Source organism: Gekko japonicus, unplaced genomic scaffold (assembly GCF_001447785.1).
Source record: "Gekko japonicus isolate JY-2015 unplaced genomic scaffold, Gekko_japonicus_V1.1 scaffold545, whole genome shotgun sequence".
NCBI lineage: Eukaryota > Metazoa > Chordata > Lepidosauria > Squamata > Gekkonidae > Gekko > Gekko japonicus.
In genome coordinates, this window is record NW_015168063.1 from 683,267 (window position 1) to 691,380 (window position 8,114).

The following is an 8,114-nucleotide window of genomic DNA, read 5'->3' on the forward strand; positions in this document are numbered from 1 at the left end:
GGGTATGCGTTTTCCAGAATCAAAACTCCCTTTGTTAGATACTCTTGACTCTCAAACACGGATACCCCCAAAAAACCTTGCTGGCTTCCAAAGGGCTACTGGGCTGCAACCGAGCTTTTCTAGTGCACACTGACTGATCTGCCCTCTGAAAAGAGTCACTAACCTTTACCAGGAAGTTATCCCAGACACTGCTCTTCTGGAACCTGTCCGTGGGCTTGAGCCCCACTCAGGGCCAGGGTCAGGTTTTTTGCACACTCGGCGCAGCTACCTTCTGGCTCCCCCCCCCCCGCCTGTGCGCCCACCAATTTTCAAACATAAATGCATTTTAGGAAGAATGAAAAACACAAAATTTGAAATTGCTAATTTCTTTTTTTGTAAATTGTGAGAACAAGTAATACAATATCTGATTTTCTCTCTCAAACAGAAAAACACAAATCACAAAGCATTTTGAAAAATCCTGTTAATTGTGATGTTGAAATTTAAGTCTCTTTAATGTTTCCATTTCAGGCACATCAGAATCTCGTTTTTTCTTTAGCAAATTTTGTCACCAATTCCTTCAGGTCAAGTGCTGATGCTTCAGCGTGTTCAATTGAAATTGTTGCCAAACCAAGTTTTTATAAGTTTGAGTTTTGAGAAGCTGTGTTCTTGTATTGTGAGAAAGGGAGAAAAGTGTTCCTTTCTCAACCTGCTCCATCCCATGGATAATCTTATAAATCTCGATCATGTAACCCCTTAGACGTTGTTTCTCCAAGCTAAAGAGCCCAACCCTTTTATCATTCTAGTTGCCCTTTTCTGCACTTTTTCCAATGCTATAATATCTTTTTTGAGGTGTGGCGACCAGAACTGTACACAGTACTTCAAATGAGGTTGCACCATTGATTTATACACGGGCATTATGATACTGGCTGATTTGTTTTCAATTCCCTTCCTAATAATCCCCAGCAGAGCGTTGGCCTTTTTTATTGCAATTGCACACTGACTAGATATTTTCATTGAGTTATCTACTACGACTATAAGATCTCTCTCTTGGTCAGTCTCTGCCCATTCGGACCCCATCAATGTGTTAGGATTTTTGGCTCCAATGTGCATCACTTTGCACTTGGCCACATTGAACCCCAGTTGCCACGTTGACGCGCACTCGCCCATCCTCAACAGATCCCTTTGGAGTGCCTCACAATCCTCACTGGTTCTCACAACCCTGAACAACTTCATGTCATCTGCAAATGTAGCCACTTTACTGCTTATTTTCAACTCCAAATCATTAATAAACAAGTTAAAAAGCATTGGACCAAGTACTGATCCCTGCGGTACCCCACTGCTCACCACCCTCCACTGAGAAGATTTCCCATTTATACTCACGCTCTGTTTCCTATTAATTAGCCAGTTTTTGATCCACAAGAGGACTTGTCCTTTTATCCCATGACTATTGAGCTTACTTAGGAGCCTTTGAAGAGGAACTTTATCAAAAGCTTTCTGGAAGTCAAGGTAAACAACATCTTCTGGGTCGCCCTTGTTCACATGTTTGTTCACCCCAAAGATCTTCCCTTGTAGCACCTTGGGATGCTTCTTCCCTGCTCCTTGCGGCTTGGGCTTCCTTGCAGAACTTTTGTGTTCACTCACTTTCCCATCTCTGGGGTTCTTGTAGAGGGGGCAGCTTGCTCTGAAGTGCCCCAGGGCTACCACTAACCAAATCACTGTTTTCCCTCTACTGGGTGGTAAGTCAGTTATAAAATCCATTGAAACGGGTGGATACAGGTGGCCTGCGAGGCAGAGAACCACTCCAACCTCTTGCGGATGTATTAGCCCCAGGGTCTCGGAAGAGAAGCAGCAGCGCCACAGACCAATGAGGGGTGAAGACCAAGATGAGAGAGTTCATCAGGGACCAACACATGCATCAGGGCCTATGCCTGAGATGTGGAGCCCTGGTAGTGGTCGACACATTTTCCAAGCAGGCACATTTTATGCCCTCGGCCAAGTCACTAACCATACTTTTCATGCACCACATCATGAGGCTGCATTTTCTTCCTTGCAAGATAATTTCAGACAAGGGGGCACAATTTGTTGTTAAGTTTTGGAGGGAACTGCTGCTGATGTTAGGGGTGGAACAAGGTCTCAGCAGTTCTTACCACCCACAGACGGCCGGCCAATCAGATCGGGTGAATCAAGTGGTGGAGCAGTTTCTCCAGTGCTTCACCAATTATCAGCAGGACAACTGGGTCGACCTCCTCCCTTATGCAGAATACAGTTACAATAACTCAGTACACAGTGCCACTGGCCTCTCCCCCTTTAAGGCTGTGCACGGGTACGAAAGGGCCCTCCTTCCCACTGTGGCTACCCAGGAGCTCAAACGGGGAGATTTACAATCGTGGTGGGGACCTTAAAGGATCGATGGGCTACCATCCAGGAATCTCTGGAAAAAATGAAAGAGGGCTACAAAAAGCACGCTGATAAAGGGAGAGCACCTGAATGGGAGTTGCACCCCAGGGACTCAGTGTACCTCTCTACAAAAAATATAAAGGGGCTCCAGTTGGGGTGGAAGTATATTAGCCCATTCAAGGTGGTGAGAGTCTTGAACAAAGTGGCTGTGGAACTTGATTTACGTAAGACTCCGCATCACATTCACTCCGTTTTTCATTTCAGTCTACTGAAACGGGAACTGGGACTGAACAAATGGAGACCTTGTCCAGCGGCTCCACCTCCTCTAATGGTGGATGGTGAACCCCACCAAGTTATAGAGAAAATCCTTGATTCTAAGTTGAAACGGAACCGACTCTATTACTTGATTAAATGGAAGGACTTTGATGAACCGCATAATGAGTGGGTGAGATGCGACCATGTTACAGCCCCTTCTTTAACCTGTGCGTTCCATAACAAACACCCCCCAGAAGCCGAAGGGGTGAGAGATCTGGGGGGGGGAGGCAGAATGTCAGACTCTCTGTGAATTTTGCAACTCACCTGCCATTGAGGGAGGAGGCTCCCCTCCCTTTGATGTACCCAGGGCTTGTCACCTTCGTGGAGGCAAATGTCCGGGCTTCTCAAATGTCTGTTATTCTGTGTCCTTGTTAGGTAGAGGCTATGTGCCCGGGGGTGGGGGTAGTTGACTGTTAGTTCTGGCGGGCAAATACCATCGGGTGACTGGGTCTTGATCTTTATTGCTTTTGTTTGAACGCACTATATCTGCAACCTTTGCACATTCACCTTTAGTCCTAACAATAGATGTGTCTAGGATGGTATCATAACAAATGATACCAGTTTGGTGTAGTGGTTAAGTGCGCGCAGGGGTCATTTCGTAGAAAAAGAGCTAGGGGGACTCATTAGCATAACTCATTAGCATATGCCACACCCCCTGACATCACCGGAAGTGTGTCCTCCCCACAGCCGGCGGCGACCTCCAGCGGGCACCAGCAGGGAGCTCCAGGCCCCGCCCTCCCACACCTCACCCGGGGGGATGGCGTCCCCCCGCATCCCCCCCCCAATGACCCCTGAGTGCGCGGACTCTAATCTGGGAGAACCAGGTTTGATTCCCCACTCCTCCACTTGCACCTGGCTGGATGACCTTGGGCATGCCATAGTTCTGATTAGAGCTGTTCTTGAAAAAGAGCAGTTTCTGTCAAGAGCTCTCTCAGCCCCACCTACCTCACAGGGTGTCTGTTGTGGGGAGGGGAAGGGAAAGGAGTTTGTAAGCCGCTCTGAGACACCACACCTTTGGGTGGTGAAGGGCGGGGTATAAATCCAATCTCCTCTCCTCCTCCTCAATAAAGTTAGCTTTCAATAAACTGGCTGGCACTGAGAACTGATTCAACCAGGAATCTGACAGATACATTGTTTCAAAGGCTACCTATAAGTCCAATACGAGCAACAAAGAGGCACAGCCTTCATCTACACTGAGACGGACGTCCTCTGCTGAAGCTAGCAGGGCTGTCTCTGTCCTGTCGCTCAGCCTGAAGCCAGACTATAAAAGATCTAGAACAGGTGAGTTACCCATGGAGCTGGTCTGCTACTGCTCTCCCAATCACTTTGCCAAGAAGGTGCAGATTAGAGACTGGGTGATAACTGGTCACATCATTTTTCTGTAGGGATGTTTTTTAAGTAGCAAAAAGATAACCACCTCTTTGAGTGATTGATTTATGATAGATATGAGGAATTCGTTGGTGTGGTCCTTACACAATTTTAGCAGCCAGGATGGGCAAGGATCTAAATGACATCACTATATGTGATGTCATCATGCACCCACTCCCCCACTCTTTTCCTACCATTTAAAGGTAACCTTTCTTTTAAACGGTGTGCGTGGGGGGGGGCAGGTGCTGGGCACTCCTGCCTTGCAAGAGGGGAACTTACGAGAGAGAGCAGGCTGCCGCCTGGTGAAGCGGATGTGCCTCAAAACGCTCCGACCACTTCCTGGTTTTCAAGGGGTCTCCGTCTGTTCGGAGCCTCGCTACTCTCCCGGGGAAGGGGGTGTAGGAGCTGAGGCTTGATCAGGGCCCCCATGTAGTGGCTACTCATGGGGAGACCCTTTTGATCACCTCTGTTGTGGACCTTGAAGAGGAGCCCACTTCCATGGGCACAAGCTGTTGCTTCCTGCAAAGGGGGGGGGGAGTTAGAAACCTGGCCGAAGAAGCGTCCAAGAGCAAAGTGAGTAACGATTTTATTGCTGGGAACTTAAAAGGATTGGGACTGTAAAAGCTAATTACCCTAGAAGAACAACTCTTAGAAGCACAGGCGGGAGTCCCCCCCCAATATATGCCGCTAGCGAAAGTAGAGACTTTAGAAAGTTACTTTCACTTTTAAAAATTGGGCATTGCCTTGGAAAATCCAGTCTTAATAACATTTAATCTACTGTGCCATGACAGGTTGTTTACTAACTGTAAAGGCCCTATTTCAGCAATCCCAATTTTTGCTCCACTTGGGGTAGGGTGTGGACCATCGGGGTGCCCTTTACAATTTTTTTATGGGTCTTGATAGTAGCACTGGGGAGGCTATTATTCAACGGCTGTGGCACTGTGTTCGGATCTAACAGTTCTTAAAAAGCGCTTGGTTTGTCAAGGGGTGAAGACTTTTTGATTTGTTATAACTTGAAACATTGGAACTGCTGACATTTTCTTGGCTGTCTGCTCTTTCTCCCCACCTGTTTGGTGACATCATATTAGCTGTTGGGAAGGCTTTTCTCTATTTACAGGGGGGAAGACATAACTCTAAAAACGTGACCTTGAAGTGCATTCTTGTAGCTTGGTGTTCCCCAATAATACTCTGGAGAAAAGAATAAACACTGAGGATAACTTTTAAAACAAAATTTTGGCAGTAAGCCCAACTTATATTTGCAGGATGACAGAAAAGACAGGTCAAGGAAGTCAAGTAGCTTAGAACACCTGGCACTTCACCGGCTATGCCAGGTTCAGCTGCATCCAAGTTACTAGCCCCTGCTAATAAAGAAATGCAAGCGTTTGTGCAGTCCACTATTCAAAGTTCAATCACAGAGGTGGTGGATCCCAGCAAAACTGCGATGAAAGAGATAACTCAACAATTCTCTACCAAGATGGAAGCACTACAGAAACAAATAACAGACAATACCCAAAAAAATGATGATTTGAACACTACAGCAGAAAAAATGGAAAATAAGACAAAGGAAATTCTAATTAAAATGAAAGATACAGATAGCAGACAGTCTACTCTAGAACAGGATGTCGTGAGGCTTCAGGTTGAGAGAGCTGCTTTTGTGTTGAGATTCCAAAATAACCCTGAAGAACAGAATGAAGATTTACTAGCAAAAATGGCAAAGATTCTAGCTGAACATTTGAATATGGAGGACATAGACAAGATTAGTCAAGAGATTGACATTGCTTTCAGGATGAACTCCTCGTATGCAAGAAGATACCAAGAGAGGTCCACGTGAGATTTCATAAAAGAGCTGTAAGAGATAAGATATTGAGAGAAGTAAACAACTTACCCTTGATGCTAGAAAATACTGAAATAAATGTCTTAAAAGAAATCCCTTGGAGGGTCAGGGAAAAAAGAAGAGAATACATGGATCTTACAACACTCCTGAGAAGCAACAGAATAAATTACAGATGGATATTACCATAAGGTTTAATTTTCACCTACAAAAGTAAGAGACACAGGATCACATCAACCTTCAAGGCAGAAGACTTATTGAAAACTTATGGAGAAGAACTGATACTAGAACAAGAGGAAAGGGAAGAGGGAGAAGAGGAGGAGGAAGAAGAACTACATGGAGTAGCTGCTCCAGCAGGAAAACCCAGGAGAAATCCAAGAAAACAAGGCTTGACAAGGACAACTCCAGTTGCAACAAGACAACAAACAAGGGGAAAAGAAGTAGAACAGAAACAGAAACAAGATGAGTAAAGGCTAAATGAATATTATTTCAGTGAATGTACATGGATTAAACGGCCCCCAGAAAAGAAGGAGAATCTTCCATCAACTTAGAAAAAAGAAGTCTGATATTATACGTCTTCAAGAAACCCATATCAGAAAATCTGATGAAAAACACATACAAATCAAAGGCTTAGGCAAAACTTTCTTAGCATCTGATAAAGATAAAAAGAAGAGAGGTGTAGCGATGTATATAAAGGACTATTTACATATGAAAAGTTTGTAAAGGAGATGAAGAAAGAGTTTAAATGCTTTTTTGTTGAAAATGTACAATCAGACATATTTGTAAAAACAGTCTGGGATGCATTTAAGACCTATTCCAGGGGATTGATGATAAGAGAGTCAGCCAGAGTGAACAAACAGAAGAAAGAAGAATACAAAAATTTGAAAAAATCCATTAAAATTCAAGAAGAAAAATTGATGGCTGATCCAAAGTCCGAAAATAAGAAAAGTAAGCTCAGACTTTTACAACACCAAATGAATTGTTTACTCACACAAGAATTAGCAAAAAAAATAAAGTTTGCTAAACAAAATGATTTCGAAAACGCTAACAAACCTACAAGATGGTTGGCTTATAAAAAATGAAAGGAAAAGGAGAAATTCTACATAAAGGTATTAAAGAAAGGAAATGGAGAAGAGACAAACAGGTTACAAGATATGAGGCATATTGTGGAAAACTTTTACAGAGACCTCTACAAAAAAACAGACTCTAACCCAGACTATGTAAAAAAATATCTTGAGAATCAAACCTAAAGGCTTTACAGAAGAACAAAGGAAAAGTTTAAACCAGTCAATTGCAATGGTAGAACTGGTGGAGGTGCTAAAGTGTCAAAAAAAGGGGAAATCACCTGGGCCGGACGGCCTACCAGCAGAATTCTACTTTAGCTTTGAAGACCAATTATTCCTTTAAAAGAAGTATGTAACAATATAATGGATAAAGGTGAGATACCTGACTCCTTGAATGAGGCTATAATAACTCTCATCCACAAACAAGGCTCAGATGAAAAAGAAATAAAAAATATAGATTGATTTCTCTACTAAATGTAGATTATAAAATATTTGCCTCTATACTAGCTTCAAGACTGAAAAAAATCTTGTCTCAAATGATACATAAAGATCAAGCGGGCTTTTTACCTAAAAGACACATTAGAAATAATCTAAACTGCATTTTAGATGTTTTAGAATTTTATGAAGCAGATCCGGAAAAACAACTGATGTTAATTTTTCTAGACGCTGAGAAGGCATTTGATAATATCAGCTGGAACTTTATGTTAGAAGCGTTGAAAATGGCTCAGACTGGTTCAGAATTTATTACAATTATTAAAGCAATATACAAGAAACAAATGGCTAAAGTGACAATTAATGGTGACCAGACTCAAAATATAGGAATTCAAAAAGGGACGAGCCAAGGATGTCCCTTATCACCCCTATTATTTATTTTTGCACTTGAAATTTTAAATGAGACAATTAGAGCAGAGGAGAAAATTAATGGACTCAAATTGCAAGGAGAAGAGTTTAAACTACTGGCTTTTGCTGATGATCTGGTATTCATTTTAGATAATCCCCTTGATTCTATATTTTCTTTGAAGGAAAAGCTGCAGGAATATGGTCAAGTAGCTGACCTAAGAGTAAATATAAATAATACAAAGATAATGACAAAAAATATGGCCACGGAACAAGCTTTACTTCTGCAAGAGAAATCGCATTTCCAACTTCAAGAAAAAATA